This window comes from Narcine bancroftii, chromosome 3 (genome assembly GCF_036971445.1).
Source record: "Narcine bancroftii isolate sNarBan1 chromosome 3, sNarBan1.hap1, whole genome shotgun sequence".
Taxonomy (NCBI): domain Eukaryota; kingdom Metazoa; phylum Chordata; class Chondrichthyes; order Torpediniformes; family Narcinidae; genus Narcine; species Narcine bancroftii.
Window position 1 is genome coordinate 130113338 of NC_091471.1, and position 22476 is coordinate 130135813.

Here is a 22476-nt window from a genome sequence, read left to right on the forward strand (position 1 = left end):
ATCCCAAACAGGGCTTTAAGTGAAGCAACACTTCATTTGTGTATCCACAGGACTGATTTACTGCATTTAGTGCTCCTTTTGTGGCCTTATCTACATCGGAGAGACAGGGCACCAACTGGGAGATCGCTTCACTGAACACCTTCACTCTGCCTGCACCAGCGACAGGGATGTCGCAGTGGCCAACCATTTCAGTTCTGCGTCCCACTCATATGTCTGCCCATGGCCTAATGTACTATCCCACCAAGACCACCCATAAATTAGAGGAACAACACCTGATTTTCAATCTGGGCACTTTCCAGCCAGATGGCATTAACATTGACTTTTCGGGTTTCTTTTTACCTGCTCTCCCTTCCGCTCCTCCCTTCCCTTCCCCAGTCTTTTTTCCCTCAGCACTCCACCCCCTTCCCCCCATTCACCTCACCAACCTTCATGCCCTTGCATACGGCTGTGTCCTCCCTCCTTTTTCCACCTATTATCTCCTGCTTTTTCTACCATGCTCCTCCTCCTACACCTCTCCACTTACCTCTTTATTTGGACGCCTGCCAGCATTTGTCCATGCCTGAAACGTCAATTAAGTATTTTTATCTTTGCTCTATAAAGGACACTGTTTGACCTGTTGAGTTTCTCCGGTTTTGTGTTTTTACTTCTTGTAGGCATTGTATGCACCATTGAATTTTGTGCTTGATATTATATGAACATTGTTTGCCATTTTGAGTTACCTCTGACATTTAGCATCATCTGTGCTAGCATGCCATATTCATAGAGGTGAAGAATAGTTGCTGTCTGCAGTTTTCTGGTTCTATCTAACAACAGGCTTCCAAGTCAAAAGATTTGGGCACGTCTAAAAATAAGTAATTCTTGTGCATGGCATATTTCCCAAAGGTGAATATCCACAGCTCATAATTACATCCTGAAGGTGCCCTTGTTGAACTAACCTCTTGCATTGCTGCAGCTGTCCCTCATGCAAAGTGGTCTGTCAGCAGTGACTGACCCTCAAGCAGCCAGTCCTCTGACCTTGTACCACAGACTGTACCAGGATGTCCCAACAGCTTGTACGTCCAAATGGCTTATACATTAATTTTCTATGTTCCTAAAACAAATTGCCAGTAATAAAAATGGAAAATATATTAAATTAATCTGGAAATACATGTAAATAATATATATTGGTTAAAAACATTAATATTAATGAAAATAAATTAATACTAAACACTAAACCATTCTACCAAGATGGATGGCTCCAGTCAAATAAATGGGATCATGTAAAGAATGACAATTATGGCTGTCAAAGCTGTAGCGTCAGACACTAGGTACATCAAGTCTCTCTGCTCAGGAGTGAAGTGTGACTGCTAACCAACTATTCAGTACGCTACCGTCCGTGAGATCAAGCAGAAACTATTAAATATTTTTCAGTGAATATAGCAAGATTGCTTCCTTGTGAATATCATTTAAAAGACCAGGATAACATTACCTTGCATAAGACCAATACAATGCAAATAAATAACTAAATGCAAACACCAACTTTTCACTGCACAGTGCTAACATTAACCTTGATATACTAGTATTAAGAAATACAGTTGCTGATCCCACCATGTGAATATAATCTGAAAAACATTTCTCTCATTTATTTTAAAAGAAAGAGAAGTTTATTTATTTTAAATAGATCAGCACTTACATTGTCTTCATTTTCAGCAGGTATATTTTTATTTTCCAGTATTGGGTTTGCAGTCAATCTGAAACTGCTTATCAATTAAAACATGTGTGCAACAACAGGTAGACACTACCAAACTGTTTATTTCTGGTTACTACAAGATTTCAGCAGGAAACCTTAATTTCTTTGATTTATGTATACATCTGCCAGTATCATTTGCTATCTATCTCCAGTTGTAACAACCAAGGCCAAGAGAGTTGCATCAAAGTATTGTAAAAATGGATGTATCTGAGTGCATAATAATGCAAGCATATGCAAATTTCAAAGTTTACATCGCATGACGTTGCTATTGGATATGGGTCATATCTACTGTATAAAGTTGCTGCTTTCCTATAATTTCAGAACTGATGATTATTCTGATTTCTGACGACTGACCATGTAATTTTTTTCATTTTTTCTGTGAACCCTATCAATAAAAATACATACAAACATCAGTGAACCGTTGCGGACTCGAAAGGCCAACATGGCCTGTTTCCGCTCCGTAAATGGTTATATGGTTATATGATTATCAGTGTATACAGTCTGGTTGGTTTTCAACCTCTGGCACTGTGTGTAGCAATATTTTTGAAGGAGTCTTTCTCTTCCTAGCTTTATGGAAATAAGTGTGTAAAATTAAGTTTTGCCTTTTTGTGGGCTCTTGGAGACTGTTAGGGTTAGGCTGCTGGGGGTCTGGAAACATTGAGTGAAACTGGGGCATCTCAGACTGTGCCTCAAATCCATTTCGGGCGTGAACTCTAAATACATGGAATACGCTAAATTTCAATTTGCTAGCTTTCCACTCACAGCCAGTTTCTGTGTTGGTGAATTTCTCCCAGTTGCAAAAACCTGCTTTGGCTCATTAATGTCATTCAGTCAAGGAAACCTACCTGATTAGATCTTTGCACAAGTCCAGATCCACAACAAAATTGACTTAAACTGTATGCTGAAATCACCTAAATGTGTCATCCATTTCAAAGGCAATTGACATTCAAGATTCCATTTATTGTCATGTAGACAAAAATCCTTTTCCTTTGTGCTGTGAATACACAAAAGAGGTGCTATAGCACAGCACCACTATCAAGACAAGAGAAGCAAAAGATGGTCCCTTTTGAGACATAAAATGTCCATGGTTCCTGCCACCTCCTCTGATGCCACTGCCTCCTGTTCCCCTTGTAATGGAAGATTCTAACCTGTTTTTTTAAACTTGCAGCTCTGGGTTCTGCAAGGCTGAGAACCTGCTTGTGTTTTAGAATCAGCAGACATAAGCTAAATTCCACCAAGGGGCCAGAGATGTTGTTGTCTGACGAAAGGACATCTGTGTACCAAGAACATTTAATCTTCCTGCTTGTTTTGGTCACAGACTGTCAGAAGCCTAGCCTTGATGCAAAATAAACCATTGTATTCAATGTGATAAGCTGAAAATTATGTTATTCGTTAGAAGCCTAGCATGCTTGCTTATCTTTCTTGCTGTGCTGGGAATAGGTGCTTGGGTAAGCAGTTTTTGGGTAATATAAGTCATGGTCCCGCTGCTGAAGTTTGAGACTCTCCGAGAGGTGGCAACATCTCTCAGCAAGAAGAAGAACTTCTGGAGTCCAGCCAATGTCCCGGTCAGGGGAGGTAGAGAAGCTGCTACCGGTGCCCTGACAACCTACTACAAGTGTGCAGTCGTTGCCTCGCTTCGGCAGTTGGGACCAGTCCAAGCATTGATAAGTATAGTTGGGAAGGGCTTGCATATTGTAGTGTGAAATCAGCTTTTGAATTTGTAATAAACATTTGTATAAACTGAACTGCTCTCAGTGTGTGTGTCTATTTTCTTTCGGTAGTCAAACACTGTGACCAATCTAAAATGAACAAAGTGAGAGGTACAAGTTTACCCAAGGCACCCCTGTAACCTCCTGTTGGGTCCAATGCTGTACTACCGGAGCTCAAGGCATCCAAGCCAACCTCCCCAACCCCTGTTTCCAATCTGCTGAAGCAATCAAGAACCAGTGATCCACTATTATGAAATGCTTCAAGAGGTTGGTAGCGGATCACATTAATGACAGCCTCCCAGTGACCCTCACCCACTCCAGTTCACATGCTGCCAAAACAGACCATTCCAGACACCATCTCCCTATCCCTAGAATCAGTTCTGGAATACTTGGAGAAGAAGGACTCCTACGTCAATCTATTATTTATCAACTACAGTCTTTCAAAGCAATAATACCAAACAACTAATCTCTAAGCTACCTGACCTTGGTCTCAGTGATCCTTTCTGCCACTGAATTCATGATTTTCTATCCCGCCAACTGAAATCAGTGAGGATTGGTGACAGCACCTCCTCCACAATTATTCTCAACACAGGGGAACCACAAGGCTGTGCACTCAGTTCCCTGTACACTCACAACTGCATGACCAAACATCACGCCAACTCCATCTAGAAATTTACATATGTCACCCCCGTTGCAGGCACAAATCTAACAACAAAGTAGATTATTGAAGAGAGAAAATGGAACATGGGTTGTTGTCAGGACAAACTCTCCCTCAATGTCAGCAAGACCAAGGAGCCGATTATAGGGTTGTGGAAGAAGGGTGGGGCTCAATCCTCAGTCCACATTGGGCGGCATGGTTGGCATAGCAGTTAACACAATGCCGTTACAGCGCCAGCTATCAGGACTAGGGTTCGAATCCCACTCTGTCTATAAGGAGTTTGTACATTCTCCCTGTGTCTGCGTGGGTTTTCTCCAGGGCATCCAGTTTCTTCCCACCGTTCAAAACACACCAGGGTATAGGTTAATTGGGCGTAAATTGAGCAGCACAGACTCATGGGTCAAAATGAATGTCTAAATTTAAATTTAAGTTTTAAAACTTTAAATTTAAATCAACAGTGCTAAAATGGAAATGATAGGCAATTTGAGCTCCGAGGAGTAAACATTGCCACTGACTTGTCATGGTCCACTTACATCAACGCAATGGCCAAAAGAATATGCTAGTGCCTCTACTTCAGAAACTTGAGGAAATTTGGAAACATAACCTACATCCCTTAACAACTTCTCCAGGTGAACTGTTGAAAGCATCGTATCAGGGTGTGTCACTATGTGATATGGGAACTGCTTCACCCAAGATTACAAGAAACTGCAGCAGGTCATGCCATTATATATAAACTCATCCCCTCCATCAACTCCTTCTCTACCACCCTCTGCCTTGGAATGTAGTCAACATATTAAATAACTCATCCCACCCCATCAATACTCTCTTCACAGCCCTCCCATCAGCAGTATGAGATCACACACCACCAGATTTAGGAACAGCTTATTTCCTGCCATTATCACACCCTAGCTCCATAAAAACTGATCTCATTCTGTAACTCTGCACTGTGTCTTACTTGTCATACTATAGAAGAGATGTCTACTGGTCTGCTTGCAAAACAACCACTTCTGTCACAACTTGCTACATGTGATAATAAATTATCTTGAACTAGTTCTCTGCAACAATAAAAACAAGGTTTACTTTCATTGATTTAATTTTGCATGGGAAAGGTAACAGATTATATAATTAACCTGTATTTAAAGAGCAAAGGAAGTGAGAACAAAACTAAAAAAAATTGTTATTGTCTCAAGTTACCTTTCTCTCTAATATTAAACCAATGCAAATGAAGATCAAATATTTATGAAGTAATTAAATAACATCAGCATGCAATGAATGAATCCAGTCAGTAAAAGACTTCATATCCCTTAGCAATAATTTTTTTTAAAACTGGTAAACTGGACTATTTATTCACCAGACGTCACAGTCAGTCACCTTTTCAAGGACTAATACAATAGAATTAAACAAAGTTATGTAAATTTAAGATAATTTATCACAACCAATTAATATTAATTATTTTGATCGCCTGCATGGATTGAGTCTTCTATCATTTGTCTAATAAGGTAATGACAGAAATTAGACCTTATCTGGAATGAGCTGCCAGAGAAAGCTATTGAGGTGGGCAAAATCTTGATGATTATAAAGATATTTTGACAGCTATATAAACAAGAAAACAGAAAGGTTCAGAAGAATATGAGACAATTGCAGGCAAATGGGACAAGCCCAGAATGCCAACATGATCAACTTGGATGAATTTGGGTGAAAGGCCTGTTCCATGCTCTATGTTTCTATGATTCTAATAACCTAGAAAATGCTACATGTTGCCCTGATGCTACGTTCACTGAGATTACAGCAGGTTGCTTTTCAAGTTACCACTGAAAGAATTCACCTTCTCTATGGAATTTGTTGGATTCTTTTGAAAGAAGTTCTCATATGGGAAATTTGCCTTTATTGCTGAGGTAAATTCGGACAATTGTAGAAGTGGTTAAGGAAGGAACAGGCAATAGTGCTATTAAAGACTGGAGAGAAAAATGAAGAATGTTTTTACAGCCGTAATAATAAATCTGTTGCCACTAATATGACTTATAGAGATAAAGGTCAATCATTAAGTCAGTTGCTATATTATATACTGTAATTTATGTACATGGTCATAACAATGTGTATATTTCTTCAGATTTTTTTAATCTTACAATCCACTTCTATTAATTATGATTATTTGTTAGTTCTGTTTTCTTTCAAATGTTACTTTAAATTTCCTATGTTAATTAAGCTTCATGATTCAGACTATTCAGATAATTTTTAGAATAAAATATTTATGAATATACTACAGTTATTTTGAAGCATTTCTTTACATGTATTTTTTTTCTTTCCTTCTCTCCTTGAAAGTGATTTGGTTATGTGTCTGCTCCATTATTATATCATCTATAATTTATTCCTTTCCTTTTTTCAATGCCAAGGTTTACTAACAATCATGCTATATTTCCACAGAAAGTTAGACTTAGCCCCATAACACAAGAACATTATTTCCTGAGAGACTTATTGATCTAGAGTTTAGTTAACTACACATGTCAACAAGCATTCTAATCAGCCAGCTACATTAGTCCTATGTGATCTCTTTAAGAATGCTTCAAAGAGCATTCCAAAGAATTTTGTATCTCTGAACATGTGTGGAAATTATTCACCATAACAATTTTTTGTATCTTATTTGTAAAAATTACAATGGATGCCATAATGCTCTTCCAACCATGACATGCATTTTGTGCATGTTTAATCTTTCTTTTATTTTTAGACAGAGCCTGAACAGACTATCCAACACATCATGCTCGTTTGTTGAAATATATACATTAGTGCCTTCTCCAACATCTGCTCGGCAAAGATTTTTGATTATTGCCATGTGTACAACATCTGTTCCTATCAAATTTAATTAGAATGGCAGCTTGCAAGCAAGCTAATTTGCAGTAATGGGCAATTGTTATGGTCAGTTTATCATTTCTTTAAATCCAGTTTGTTATTCTGTTTTGACAATGCCTAAAACCAAAACATAGCAGAGAACTGACTGTCCAAAAACAGATGTGGCATTCACATGCATTCAGAAATAGAAAGCGAATGCATGCAATTGAGGAGGAAATTTTAGTCTCATCATAAGGGCAAAATGTACCTTGCAATTGGTCCATCCAATTATATTTTAGAAACAAAATGCTCCAAAGTATATTAATGTTCTTAAAAATTTTTAAATTTAATTTTTTTTTAAAGATCACCTGACATATCCACCTTCTAGACAACCACATATCCTTCATTATATCCCTCCCCCACTCTTCTCCTTCCTCCAACAGCTGTCTTCAGCTTCATCCTGTTTCAACTACCTTTCATTACATATTTTTCTCTTCCTCACAGCCCCCCACCCCCCCCCCCCCCCACAATTGTTTGTTTCCAGCTATCTTGCTTCTAACTCCCAAATCCACCTCACTTTCCCACCTGACTCCAACTGGTTGTCCTCCTTTATCCTCCTCAGACCAAGACCCTTCCCTTCTGCTCTCTAATACTGCACGTATCTCCTCTCTCTATCCTGATGTGGGGTTTTGATCTGAAAAATTGAGTGTCCATTTCCCGCCGTGGATGCTGCCTGACCTGCTGAGTTCCTCCAGCAATTTGCTTTTTGCTCTAGATTTCAGCATCTGCAGTCTTCTGTGCCTCCATAGTTCTTATTATTTAACCAATGGCACTCGGCAAAAGAAGGCTATACCCCTAAAGATTAGAGGGATCATAGTCTGTGCTTTGTCTTATAGCCATAAGGAGTGGGTGTGGAATTAACTAAACTGAAACAGAAATGAGGAAGCCATGATGAATGCTCTTTGTTTGGTATGTAAAATAGAGACATCTGACCTGCTGTTAGTGGAGATGTGACCACAAACAGTAGATTGGAATTCCACCCTTGCGTCAAGCAATGTTCTTTTAATATACAAATTGATCATTAAAAACAGATAATGTATGAAATTCTCAGTAAATCAAACAGTACCTGAGATGAGAGAAACTAAGTTAATATTTCTTGTCAATGACTTTTATGATATCAGTCACCTTTCTATATGAAGAAATAGAAAGGTGACTGACATCATATAGAGACATCTGACCTGCTGTTAGTGGAGATGTGACCACAAATAGTAGACTGGGATTCCACCCTTGCGTCAAGCAATGTTCTTTTAATATACAAATTGATCATTAAAAACAGATAATGTATGAAATTCTCAGTAAATCAAGCAGTACCTGAGATGAGAGAAACTAAGTTAATATTTCTTGTCAATGACTTTTATGATATCAGTCACCTTTCTATATGAAGAAAGCAAATCATCATTTTGGGTGATCATTTGATGGGAGTTTTCACAAAGTTCAATCCACATAGTGTCATCTAGCAAACCAGCCAAAGGGGAATACAGCAATTGTTTATCTTACTTCTGTTCTCCCCTGAACTCCAAAAGAACAACTCGGGGTGCTACAATGCTTGCCTTCCTTCTCCCTAACCACATTCCATCCCAACTATTTCCTGTCCCTTACCCTAATCCAGCCAACTATCTGAGAGCATTTTCTTTTCCACTGAAGCCCATTGGTTTTATGCTGATGAGGTTCACCCCTCAAAAGGTCCAGTAGGAAATATTAGGTGATCAGCTGGTGTGCACCACAGCCAACTCTGAGCACTGTTGCAAACAAAGACATCCTGAATCAACCTAAATAGCATAATTTTGATCATTCTTAGCGTTTTGTTCTCTTTAGATAATTCAGGAGCAATTTTTAATTGGACAATCTGATTTTCTTAATTGGAGTAAATTTCCATTGGAAGTATTCATATTTGACTATTTTATCTCATAATGAGATGGCCTGAAGTGCAGAGCTACCTGATGTATCTGATCCTTCATCTCCATGGTAAATAAATGGCCACATTCCATGCATAGGTCTGCCCATTGAGACACAGGTCATCACCCAGGAGTCCAGATACCTTCAGTTTTGGAAACACTGTTAAAACAGGAAAAGACCTCCAAGGTTTAATGGAAATAAACCTAGCAAATTTTCAAACTAAAAGAACAGAATAATCATTTTCTTTTGTAGAGTTAATTTCCAACATGGCAACTGTGCCTCCCATGCAGTGCCTATTGGACGAGCAGCGAATGCCTGGAGTAATGTTTTGCCACTTTGACCACGTTACGGGACTCTGAACTCATTAGTGGTTTTCTCCCATTCTTAATGATTCCAGCACACAGCAGGTGCAGAGGTTTCATGCCCTTCCACATTGTAATAGGAAGCACAATGCACAACGGGTGCTGAGTATGTTTTTTGACCTGATAAGACAGGGCACCAGCACCCCATGGACAGCATTATTAACTCCAGTGTCCTCTTTAAACTGAGCCCTTAGAGTTTTGTTTTTGGCAATGCTGACAAAACACCTCCTACAAGTCATTAATGTGTAAAACAGAAATGTTAGCTTCATGGTCACCACATTTTAAAGCACATATATCAATCCTCACAAAAAATAGGAGCAGAGACAAATTTTAACCATGTTTGATTGAAAACTCTTAGATTACATTAATTGACTGGTAAAATGGCGATTCTTTGTAAATAAGACTGTGGAAATTTTAACTTTGAATCAATTAAATATTTTCCATACATTTATCAATGTCAGAAATCTGTTAGCTTCTTCATGTTAAGGTTCTCCTAAATTTGTTTAATGCAATTCTGATTGAATTATTTCAGCAACTGTCTACATTTTATTATTTTGCTCGACTCAGTCAGTTGTGACTGAATGATATTTTCCCATCTTTATTCTGAATAAAGATCTGTTAGTCAAAATAAATTTAAAAAAAAGATTCTGTATTTTATTGGCATCTGAGATTTTAGGTCTAACACAGTCAGAAAGGACAAGAACAAGAAAGACAAAACTTCATAAAATACAGAGAATGTAACAGTTTTCAAACACTGATTTCTTTTTGACAAACAGTTGTAATTAAAAATGAATTAGGTGAATCAAATCAAGGGATTCTTTTCCAGAATTTAATCAAACTTAATATGACATGCTAAACAAGAAATACTGCAGCTGCTGGGTATGATGCTTCTTCTATTGCAATAAAAAATCTTGGGTTCTTTTGTATTAATTAAATTTTATTAACAACTCACAACCTTGTGGAACATCCATTTTGCATCTAATCCGAGGTGGAACATTCATCTCTAATGTCCTCTAGTAGTCAGGAGGATCATCAACTCCCAATCACCACATCCCCTTTTTTTAAGATGTTCAATCTAGCAACATTACACAGTAATACAGTATTAATTTCATTTCAAAGTTAAACATAATCATTGACATCAATACCACAAACTTTTTAAGTATACAGTTATTTTTCTTTTAGAGATTCAGTCTGTTGGGTGCTTTGAATACACATATGGATGTGTCAGCTCCATTGGTCCACTACTGTCTAGCACTGGTAGCGTTTCCTTTGTTATGGCACAGGCTGTATCTTCTGCATTTTTTGTTTTTGCAGCGCCATTTACGTTTTCAGCAGGGTCTTTCAATTCCTCCTAAGTATTTGACCATGCTTTGTTCTGACAGTGCAGGATCTTGGATTTACATTTACATCCTCGAGAACAGTGGCCTTCTTGACCCAGATGTTGGAATCTCTAAGTCTCACTGTCTGGAGTTGTGCCAGTGGCCTTAATTTTCTTGCTGACTTGTCATAGGTGCTTTTTGTCTCCTTTGAAGATGCTTTTTTTTCTGTTTGACATCTTTGTTCTTTGGGTCTGCAGGGTAGGGAAGTGTGGTGCATAATCTATGTTTCATCAGGAGCTCAGCAGGTGACATGCCATGTTTAAGTAGTGAACCTTGGTAACTCAACAGAGCTAGATACGGATCTGAGCCACTGTCGTGTGCAGCTGTTTAACTATGTGAAATCCTTTCTCTGTTTTACCATTTGACTGTGGATGCAGAGAACTTGAAGTTACATGTCAAAAATCATACTCTTCTGCAAAGTTCTGGAATTCTCTACAACTGTAGCTTGGTCCATTTTAATTGTAGATGATTTGAGGAATTCCATGTCCTGCAAAAATGGATTTCATAAATTTGATCACACAGGCAGTAGTTATGTTGGGAAGCAGCACCATCTCAAGATAGTTTGAAATATAGTCAATAACCAGCAAGAAATATTTTTCATCCAGGTGGAACAGATCAGTCCCGACTTTCTGCTATTGCTCCTCTGTAAGTCAGTTATGATCGTGGGATTATTTGGCTGCTCTGCCTGATGTTTCAGACAGGTCTCACAGCTTGAAACCATCCTGTCATTTATCCCTGGCCATTAAACAGCAGTTCTGGGCCTTTTCTTGCATTTTTCCATCCAAGGTCCCCCTCAGGCAACCTTTTCAACATTTCTTATTGCAGTGATTGAAGAATAATAATTCTTCTTTGTCTGAGTAGAAGCCCATGGACAATGCTCAGTTCTTCTCTGATGTTGTAGTATTGCTGACATTCAAGTTTTAATGTATTGTCATTGTAATAAAACAGTGTCATATTAAATAAAATTGCTCTTGCCTGTAAGGCAGACAGATATAATATTAGCAGAGAAAGAGAAGCAAAGGAGAGTCCACCCAGAGTTACCAAGTGTCCATAGATTCACCTCCAGTGCTTCCGTAGCCTCCGCAGCCACACAGGGTCCAGTCCAAACTATTTGCAACATGAGCTCCGGATCTGAACCTTGGTCAGGAACCCCTCAAGAACAATCATCACTAGGCTGTCCATTCAGATTCTTGATGACCTTCTGTAGAACTGTGTCCTTTCTGTTTCAGCTGTGATCTGCTTGGATTCCATGTCAGATATGGAAAGAGATTCACATCTGTCTCCATGAAGTTCTCATTGTGTGCGTCACTCCGCATCATTGCCCTGCACAATGCATTAGCCAGCATGCTGTTTCCCTGGTGTGTACACCAATTTAAAGTCATAAAGTTGTAGTTTCATCATCAGTCTTTAGATTTGTGGTGACATCTCACTAAGATTTTTCTTGATTATCGCTATTAATAGCTTGTGGTCTGTCTCTGCCATGAATGTTGGTAGACATTCTAACTGTGGAATTTCTCGAGTCCATAGACAAGACCTAGACACTCTTTCTCTATCTGCGCATATCAACATTCACACGTGGTCATCATCCTCAATGCGTATGCAGCTAGCCTCTAATCTTCTCCCACAGCCTGAAGTAGATGGCACCTATTCCATCTTTTGAAGTGTCCATTGAGATTTTCATCCTTCTGGATGGGTCAAAGAATATCAATAACACTGGTTCTGCAGATAGAATATTATTAAGTCAACTCCATTCTTCCTCATGGTTGGCCATTCATTTGAATTCATATTTGTCATATAACAACTTCTTCAGGTACATTGTTTTGGAAGAGAGGTTTGGTGTGAATTTACCAAAGAAATTGATCATTCCCAGCACTCTCAATATGCCCTTTTGTCAGTGGATTTGGGCATCTGTAGAATTGCTTTCACCTTGTTCTTATCTGGTTTCATAGCTGCCTCCGACAGCTTATCTCCCAGAAAAGTGATTTCCTTCACACCAAACTGACATTTTGCTTTTTATAGCTTTGATCTGTACTTCTGGATGTAGCACTTTGATAAGCCTCTCACTGTGTTGCTTCTGTGTGGATCCCCATGAGATCATGTCATCCATGTACACACGTACCCCATTTTTGCCTTCCGTGATGTGTTCCATTGTCCTGTAGAACTCTTCCGGACCTGATGAAATTCCAAAAGGTATCCTTAAATAGGAGTAATGGCCAAATGGTGAACTGAATGTACAGTATTTTGTGCTATCTTCATCCAGTTTTATTTGCCAGAATCCCTGAGATGCATCCAATTTGGTGAAAAATATTGCACTGGCCATTTCACTAGTAATTTCATCACTGGTTGGAATCTGATAATGTTCCCTCTTTATATTCAAGTCTTTTTGGCCCATATACATTTCCCAATTTATCTCCCATAAACATAGCCATATACTCTGCCACAATAGTATACTAAAATCCCTGATATCTGGCACTTGTGGGGATTGGTAGATGCCAGATAAGTGTATTTGCCATTTGCATGAGAATTACTCTCACAATGCATAATTAACATTCCTATATTAAGAATAAACAGTTCAAAAGATAAAAAATACTATACTATACTTAAACTAGACAAACTTCACTTGCATGAATATGCAATCCTTAAAGCATTTTACTTAATTTTATTAGTGTTAGGTCTGCTTTGTTCATGAATGAGTGAGACAAACACCAGACTGAGTCGAAATCAGGGTTCTTTGTTCTTTATTACCGGATTGTAACACTTGCGACTAACCATGTTAGTCGGAGAATGCATTCTGCCGTTATCAGCAAAATGGTGATTTTTTATACCCTTGGATATGTGCTTAGAACATCATCATATCATTACTTGTCCAATGACTAAAACTGTTGCTATCCTTTCCCTGCTAGCTTCCTGCCTCTCAATCCATCAATGTCTCTCTTATCTTGTAAGTACAAGGATGCATTCACATCTTGTTACAGCCCTGTACATTCCCATCTCATGATGTTTTACCTAACAGGAGTACAAGGACACCTCCCCTTCTTGTTACTGCCCTGTACAGGGTAACTCCCTACACATTCCCATCTCATGATGTTTTACCTTACATTAGTCACATTCTTTGAAAGCATTTAACCATTTCTGCATCTGCCTCTCCCTTCACAGAGTCACCTGAAAGAAGAACAATAACATTCTAGAGAATTAGCACCCCTCCCCCCTCCACCAAGAATAAGGAGTCCCTTTAAGAAAGTCTCCCCAATGGCATGGCATCAACCTCCTCTTTGTCCTGAATGATGCCATTGCTGTTTCACACAACTTTATTCAAACTGCTGCTATGAGCAAAGCATGACCAAGGTACTCCACTGGCTTATTATTTACTACCATCTTCACCAAAGGTTTATGTGTTACTTCAGAGAACATTTACTTTTACAATTTTAAACATGTATTTTTAACCTATTTTATTCTTATTTATATTCCCTGGGCTTTTTTTTTGCTCCATGCTTGAGGCTGCCAGTTGCTTGAATTCCAGACAGTAGGGATTTTATTGTTATTACTAGTCATCTGTGGTTCGACGCAATAGAATGGGGGAGGAGCAGCATTGCTTGTCAGGAAAAATATTAAAACTGTGCTCAGGCAGAACAATCCAGAGGGCTCGTCTACAGAGGCTATATGGATGGAGCTGAGGAATGGATGGCTTGGAGTTTGTCAAATGTACTTAGGAACGTTTTCTCAATTAATTTATAGAGGTACCAACTGGAGAGAATGCAATATTGGATCTCATATCAGGGAATGAGGCAGGGCAGGGGACAGAAGAATGTGTAGGGTGTGGCTAACTGCACAACTCCATTATTAAACTGACATCCATAGTTGCAGGTCCCCGCAAAATCAGAAGTTCCCAGTGGCCAGGGGCACAAAGAGCTCTGAGAAGTGCATGAATTCAGAGGTCAGGTGATTGAGATATTATGCCAACTGTAATTATTTAAACTCCTGCAAAGATTCCATTAAACAATTCTGTTAGTTTCGCTCACAGACAACTTCTTTATTCACTGCACCACTTGCTACAAGGGGAACAGTTTAAGTCCACTGATCAAAATGTCATTAGTTTCAAGTTAATTATGGAGAAGGATAGGTCTGGCCCTTGGGTTGAGATTCTAAATTGGAGAAAGACCAATTTTGAGGAAATGAAAAAGGATCTAGATTGGGTGGATTGGGATAAATTATTTTCAGGCAAGGATGTGTGAGGTAAGTGGAAGACATTCAAAGGTGAAAGTTTCAGAGTTTGTTTATTCCTATAAAGACTAAAGGCAAGGGTTTCTTTTTGAAATATTTTATTTTTGATTTTCAAAGACTCATACAAATCCAAATAAACAACCAAATTTCTTTTAATAATAGTATATAACATAGAGAGTCAATTTTCCCCTACCCTCTCCCCTCTCTCCCATACCCTAATAAAACAAAGAAAAGATGATATAAATCAAACAAAAACAAAGAACCAAATATCATTAAAATCACAAACCCTTAAGGGATGAGAAGAAAATCCTAAAGAAACCTAAATTAAAAAAGATAAGGAAAGAAATACAAAAGCACATCAACTGCACCACGACCCACTTCATTGATCTCAATCATTTCACTACTGGCATGGATTGTTACATTTCCTTCATTCAGAAGGGGTATAATTAAATCTGCATACCAATGTGTTGCAGATACAGTTGCCATCCTCTAACAAATGTGGCATATTTCCTCCTTAAATTGTAAGTGACTTTCTCCAGGGGAATACAACTCTGTATTTCCATATTCCATCGTGTAATAGTTAGTCGGGAGTCGGACTTCCATGTGATCTCTATACACTTACTGGCTACCGCCAAGGCAAATTTCACAAACTGAATTTGGTATCTGGACAGTTTAAAATTCATAATCCATAATGTTTCCCAAAAAGTGCAATTCCAGATCCTGTGAAAAAACCACTTTTGTAATTTTTTTTTCAGAATGTTCCCCAGGTCCTCCCAGAAGGATGATTAAAGGCAAGGTTAGCAGGTATAGAGACACAGATCCTCCCAGAAGGATGATTAAAGGCAAGGTTAACAGGTATAAAGAACCTTGGTATTTGAGGGATATTAGGCATCTGGTTTGGAAGTAGAGAGAAGTGTATAACAGGTATAGGCAACATGGAGCAAATGTGATACTTGAAGAGTATAAAAATGCAAGAAAATCCTCAAGAAATAAATCAGGAGGCTAAAAGAAAACATGAGGTTGCTTTGGCAGACAATGAGAAGGAAAATCCCAAGGGTTTCCTCAGGTATATTAAGAGCAAAATTGGTTCCCTTGAAGATCAGAGTGGTTGATATTTTATGGAGCCAAAAGGGAGGAATGGCTAAGAAAGAAATTAAGTTCAAAGCCTATGAGGTTCAATAATAACTGTTGGATTTTCATACAGTGCCCATATGCATGAATAAATGATAAGAGGAATGTGGACATGCCATTTTATGACTGTTGCACCACCAGCAAGAACACTTACCATGCCATCCTACAATCCCACTTTGGCAATTCTGATAACCTGGCTGTACTTCTACTCCCTTGCATCCAAGCAGAGACTGAGGACTGCACCACCAGTAGTGAATACGATGAAGATATGGTTGAGGGAGATAGAGGAGTTCCTGCAGGACTGCTTTTAATCAGCGGATTGTACTATATTCAAGGATTCATCTTCAGAGTTGAATAAATATGCAACAATAATCACAGATGGCAACGAGAAAGCGTACAGGAAGGAGAGTCGTGTCACAACAACCTTGCGCACAACGTCAGTAAAACTAAGGAATAATTGTGGATCAGGAAGGGGAAGCCACGAGAATCAAACCAGTCCTCATTGAAGGGTCAGCAGTGAAGAGGTAAGGTTCCTGGGTGTCAATACCCTGTATCTCTGAAAACCTATCCTGGGACTATCATGATGATGTAATCATGAAGAAGAAACACTAGTAGCTATATTTCATTAGGAGTTTGAGGAGATTTTCTAGGTCACCAAAGACTCTTACCATTTTCTACAGATATTCCATGGAGAGCATTTTGATTGATTCCATCACTGTCAGGTATGCACATATGAATGCACAAGATAGGAACAAGCTTCAGAGGGTTGCAAACTCAGCCAGCACCATCATGGGCATTAGTTTTCACCCATTAAGGACATCTTTAATAGGCAATGCCTCAAGAAAGCTGATTCTATCATCAAGGACCCTCATCACCCAGATCATGCCCTTTTCTCATTGCTACCATCAGGAAGGAAATACAGGATCCTGAAAACATAGAGTGAACATTACAAAAACCACTTCTTCCCCTCTGCCATCAGATTTTGAATGGACAATGAACCTATGGGCACAACCTCACTTTTTCTCTTTTTATGCACTGGTGATTAATTTTTTTTAAATCTTGTATTTACAAAATTGTAATTTATAATAATTTTTGCACATTGTTCTGCACAATACCATTGCTGTAAAACAACAAATTTCATGACACATATTCACAACAATAAACCTGATTCTGATTCTGAAGTGAAACAACTGAAGGAGTTAAAACAAAGTCAAAATGTTGGAGAAACTCAGCAGGTCACACAGTGTTCAGTACTTGTATAGCAAAGATAAGAACACTTTCAGGCTTGAGCCCTTCATTGAAAAATGTTGACAGGCGTCTGAACAAAATGATAAGCGGGTGGGGTGGAATACCAAAGGCAGGATCCAATAGGTGAAGAAGGGAGGGAGAGCACAAGAGTAAGCAAGGAGAGGAGGGATGTCTTTTTTTTAATACTTTATTTAATATTTTCTAAACAAAAACTTTTACAAAATCCATAATATAAAAATTAGAACTACAACTATCCCACCCCTTCCCCCCCACACTCAACAGTCCCCACAAGGGAAGCATTAAAGAAAATATTTATCACAGTTTAAGATATTACTAAATTCATACATTTCAAATAAGGCGACCACATCTTAACAAACAAAATCATAATTATCATTCAGATTATATGTTTTTTTTCTCCATATAAATACAGGTCCTCAACTCATTATGCCAACGATTTACATTTATCTCAACTTTGTCTTTCCAGGAAGTCGCAACACATTTACGCGCTACCGCCAATGCTAAACGCAGAAATGCTGTCTGAAACTTATCTAATACCAAGTCCATAAATGGAACAATATAACACAACAAAAAAATTTGGGGATCTAATAAAAATTGAATTTAAACAAATTTTGAAGAAAGTCCCTGATTTTAAACCAAAATGATTGAACTTTATCCCAAAACCAAACCGAGTGTAAGAAAGTTCTCGCACATGATCCACATCTAAAACACAACTCTGATTCACTAAATCCATATTTTCTCAATTTCTCAGGGTTTAAATATAACTGATGCAAAAAATTATAATTGATCATACTGTATCTTACATTAAACAATTTATTCACACCCTCAAAACATCATTTCCCAGTCGGCCTGACTGTATCACAAGTTAAATCATTTTCCCATTTAATCCTGGATTTATCTAAATTTATTTTATCCATAGTATCTTGTAACAACACATACATCTCTGAAATAAAACCCTTATCTGAAAAATGAGAAATGATGAACTCAAATTTTGTTGACTTGGGAATTTTCATTTCTCTTCCAAAATTTTCTTTCACTAACGCTCTAAATGATAATAAACAAACAAAGAATTCCCTGAAATTCCAAATTTCTCTCTAAGTTGGTTAAATGATAAAAATTTACCCTCTTAAAAACAATCCAGTAATAACTTTATTCCATCAATCTGCCAATTTCTTAAAAATCTATTATTCCATGTAAAAGGAATTAATTTATTTTGATATATTGGAGCCTAAACCGATATTTTACCTTTTGAGCCTATTAATAAGTTCCTTTTAGCCCAAATCCCTAATAAATGTTTCAAAACCGGTACATTATATCTTTGTAGTAAAACAGAATTCCATTTAAGTACAAATTGATGTCGACAGGGTTCCATTATACCAGCCAATTCTACCTTGGCCCAACTAGGGGGGACACAAAACATCTAACATATGATTAATAAATCTTAATTGAACTGCCTTATAATAATTTTGAAAATCAGGTAATTGCAAACTTTCCAAAGTGTACTTCCAAGTCAATTTATGCATCGCTACTCTTGCTAGTTTTCCCTTCCATAAAAAATCCTCGGACTACTTTATTTAAGTCTTGAAAATAAGATTTTGAAAGAAAACAAGGAATCGATTGAAAAAGATATTGGATTTGTGGAAAGATATTCATCTTAATACAGTTTACTCGACCTGTTAATGGCAAAGGTAAATCCTTCCATTTAATCAAATCAGCTTTGATCTTTCTCATTAACAGTACATAATTTAAATTATACAGTTATTGAATATTTACATCAATCATTATCCCTAAATATTTAATTTTATCAGTCAAACAAAGTTCAGCAAATTGTCTACACTGGTCATAATTTCCTTCAGAAATTGATAATATTTCACTTTTATCACAATTCCCTTTATATTCTGATAATTTACCACATTGTTCTAAACATTCTTGCAAGTAAATTAAAGATCATTCTGGATTAGTTTAATATATCAAAACATCAAATAAATTAATCTTATATTCCTCATCTGCTAACTTTATACTTATAATATTTTCATTCTGTCTAATAGCCTGAGCTAACGGTTCAATGACCACTGCAAATAGAACTAGTGACAGAGGACGACCTTGATGAATTGAACATGATAATTTAAAGAAAGAACAGGTTTGACCATTTGTCACCACCCTAGCTACAGGATTATTATATAATGCCTTCACCCAACCAATAAAAAAGGTCAAACTTTTATTTCTCCAACACTTTAAATAAAAAAATCTATTTGACCCTATCGAAAGCTTTTTCAGCATCTAATGCAACTACCGTTGGTAGGTCAGGTTGCTGTCGTGAAGCGTTGATCAGTGAAATCACTCTAAGAATATTATCAGAAACTTACCTATTTTTAATAAAACCAGCCTGATCAGCATGTACCAATTGTGGTAAATACTTAGCAAGTCTATTGGCCAATAATTTCACTATTATTTTATAATCCACATTCAATAAAGAAATTGGGTGATATGAAGCTACTTTCAAAGGGTCTCTATCTTTTTTTTTGTATAACTGTTATTATTGCACTTAAACACGAATCTGGTAAGGCTTGTTCTTGAGTTAGCTGATGAAGAACGTCCATAAATGAAGAGGACAGATCATCATAAAAAAAACTTTATAAAATTCAACAGTAAACCCATCATCTCCTGGGGATTTCCCATTCTTTTTCTTTGGCTTGGCTTCGCGGACGAAGATTTATGGAGGGGGTAAAAAGTCCACGTCAGCTGCAGGCTCGTTTGTGGCTGATCAGTCCGATGCAGGACAGGCAGACACGATTGCAGCGGTTGCAAGGGAAAATTGGTTGGTTGGGGTTGGGTGTTGGGTTTTTCCTCCTTTGCCTTTTGTCAGTGAGGTGGGCTCTGCGGTCTTCTTCAAAGGAGGCTGCTGCCCGCCAAACTGTGAGGCGCCAAGATGCACGGTTTGAGGCGTTATCAGCCCACTGGCGGTGGTCAATGTGGCAGGCACCAAGAGATTTCTTTAGGCAGTCCTTGTACCTTTTCTTTGGTGCACCTCTGTCACGGTGGCCAGTGGAGAGCTCGCCATATAATACGATCTTGGGAAGGCGATGGTCCTCCATTCTGGAGACGTGACCCATCCAGCGCAGCTGGATCTTCAGCAGCGTGGACTCGATGCTGTCGACCTCTGCCATCTCGAGTACCTCGACGTTAGGGGTGTGAGCGCTCCAATGGATGTTGAGGATGGAGCGGAGACAACGCTGGTGGAAGCGTTCTAGGAGCCGTAGGTGGTGCCGGTAGAGGACCCATGATTCGGAGCCGAACAGGAGTGTGGGTATGACAACGGCTCTGTATACGCTTATCTTTGTGAGGTTTTTCAGTTGGTTGTTTTTCCAGACTCTTTTGTGTAGTCTTCCAAAGGCGCTATTTGCCTTGGCGAGTCTGTTGTCTATCTCATTGTCGATCCTTGCATCTGATGAAATGGTGCAGCCGAGATAGGTAAACTGGTTGACCGTTTTGAATTTTGTGTGCCCGATGGAGATGTGGGGGGGCTGGTAGTCATGGTGGGGAGCTGGCTGATGGAGGACCTCAGTTTTCTTCAGGCTGACTTCCAGGCCAAACATTTTGGCAGTTTCCGCAAAGCAGGACGTCAAGCGCTGAAGAGCTGGCTCTGAATGGGCAACTAAAGCGGCATCATCTGCAAAGAGTAGTTCACGGACAAGTTTCTCTTGTGTCTTGGTGTGAGCTTGCAGGCGCCTCAGATTGAAGAGACTGCCATCCGTGCGGTACCGGATGTAAACAGCGTCTTCATTGTTGGGGTCTTTCATGGCTTGGTTCAGCATCATGCTGAAGAAGATTGAAAAGAGGGTTGGTGCGAGAACACAGCCTTGCTTCACGCCATTGTTAATGGAGAAGGGTTCAGAGAGCTCATTGCTGTATCTGACCCGACCTTGTTGGTTTTCGTGCAGTTGGATAATCATGTTGAGGAACTTTGGGGGACATCCGATGCGCTCTAGTATTTGCCAAAGCCCTTTCCTGCTCACGGTGTCGAAGGCTTTGGTGAGGTCAACAAAGGTGATGTAGAGTCCTTTGTTTTGTTCTCTACACTTTTCTTGGAGCTGTCTGAGGGCAAAGACCATGTCAGTGGTTCCTCTGTTAGCGCGAAAGCCGCACTGTGATTCTGGGAGAATATTCTCAGTGACACTAGGTATTATTCTATTTAGTAGAATCCTAGCGAAGATTTTGCCTGCAATGGAGAGCAACGTGATTCCCCTGTAGTTTGAGCAGTCTGATTTCTCGCCTTTGTTTTTGTACAGGGTGATGATGGTGGCATCACGAAGATCCTGAGGCAGTTTACCTTGGTCCCAACAAAGCTTGAAAAACTCATGCAGTTTGGCATGCAGAGTTTTGCCGCCAGCCTTCCAGACTTCTGGGGGGATTCCATCCATACCTGCTGCTTTGCCACTTTTCAGTTGTTCGATTGCCTTATATGTCTCATCCAGGGTGGGAACCTCATCCAGCTCTAGCCTTAGGGGCTGTTGAGGGAGCTGGAGCAGGGCAGAATCTTGGACTGAGCGGTTGGTACTGAAAAGAGATTGGAAGTGTTCTGACCATCGGTTGAGGATGGAGATCTTGTCGCTGAGGAGGACTTTGCCGTCTGAGCTGCGCAGCGGGCTTTGGACTTGGGGTGAGGGGCCGTACACAGCCTTTAGAGCCTCGTAGAAACCCCTGAAGTCGCCAATGTCCGCGCTGAGCTGTGTTCGTTTGGCGAGGCTAGTCCACCACTCATTTTGGATCTCCCGGAGTTTGCGCTGAAGATGGCTGCATGCGCGACGGAAGGCTTGTTTCTTCTCTGGACAGGACGGCTTTGTAAGGTGAGCCTGGTGGGCAGCTCGTTTCTTTGCCAGCAGCTCCTGGATTTCCTGGCTGTTTTCGTCAAACCAGTCCTTGTTTTTCCTGGAGGAGAAGCCCAGTACCTCTTCAGTGGATTGCAGTATGGTAGTCTTCAACTGATCCCAGAGGGTTTCAGGGGACGGGTCCGTGAGGCGGGTTGCAACGTCGAGCTTTGCTTTGAGGTTTGCCTGGAAGTTTCCTCTCGCTTCGTCTGACTGCAGTTTTCCAACATTGAACCTCTTTCTGGGGGCTTTATTGTTCCTGGGCTTTGGCTTGAAGTGAAGGTTGAGCTTGCAGCGAACCAGCCGGTGGTCAGTGTGGCATTCCGCGCTAGGCATGACCCTGGTGTGGAGCACATCTTGTTTGTCACTTT

At 39.3% G+C, this 22476-nt stretch overlaps 1 protein-coding gene across 31 annotated transcripts in view; it reads right to left on the reverse strand.

Annotated features, from left to right (window-relative positions):
• Positions 1-22476, reverse strand: part of LOC138757551 (uncharacterized) — a 172523-nt gene that overhangs the window by 96057 nt on the left and 53990 nt on the right. For 4 of the 31 annotated variants that reach the window (XR_011353686.1, XM_069925078.1, XM_069925082.1 and 1 more), the window contains 2 exons: positions 8920-9037; positions 936-1090 (listed from right to left, as the gene is read on the reverse strand). The exons of 21 other annotated variants lie outside the window; for them this stretch is intronic. The gene's annotated coding sequence lies outside the window, so the exon portion shown is untranslated. Of the gene's footprint in view, positions 1-935; positions 1091-8919; positions 9038-10195; positions 10316-22476 lie in introns of all 31 variants that reach the window. 6 more of the 31 variants (XM_069925080.1, XM_069925081.1, XM_069925088.1 and 3 more) reach the window with 3 other exon arrangements.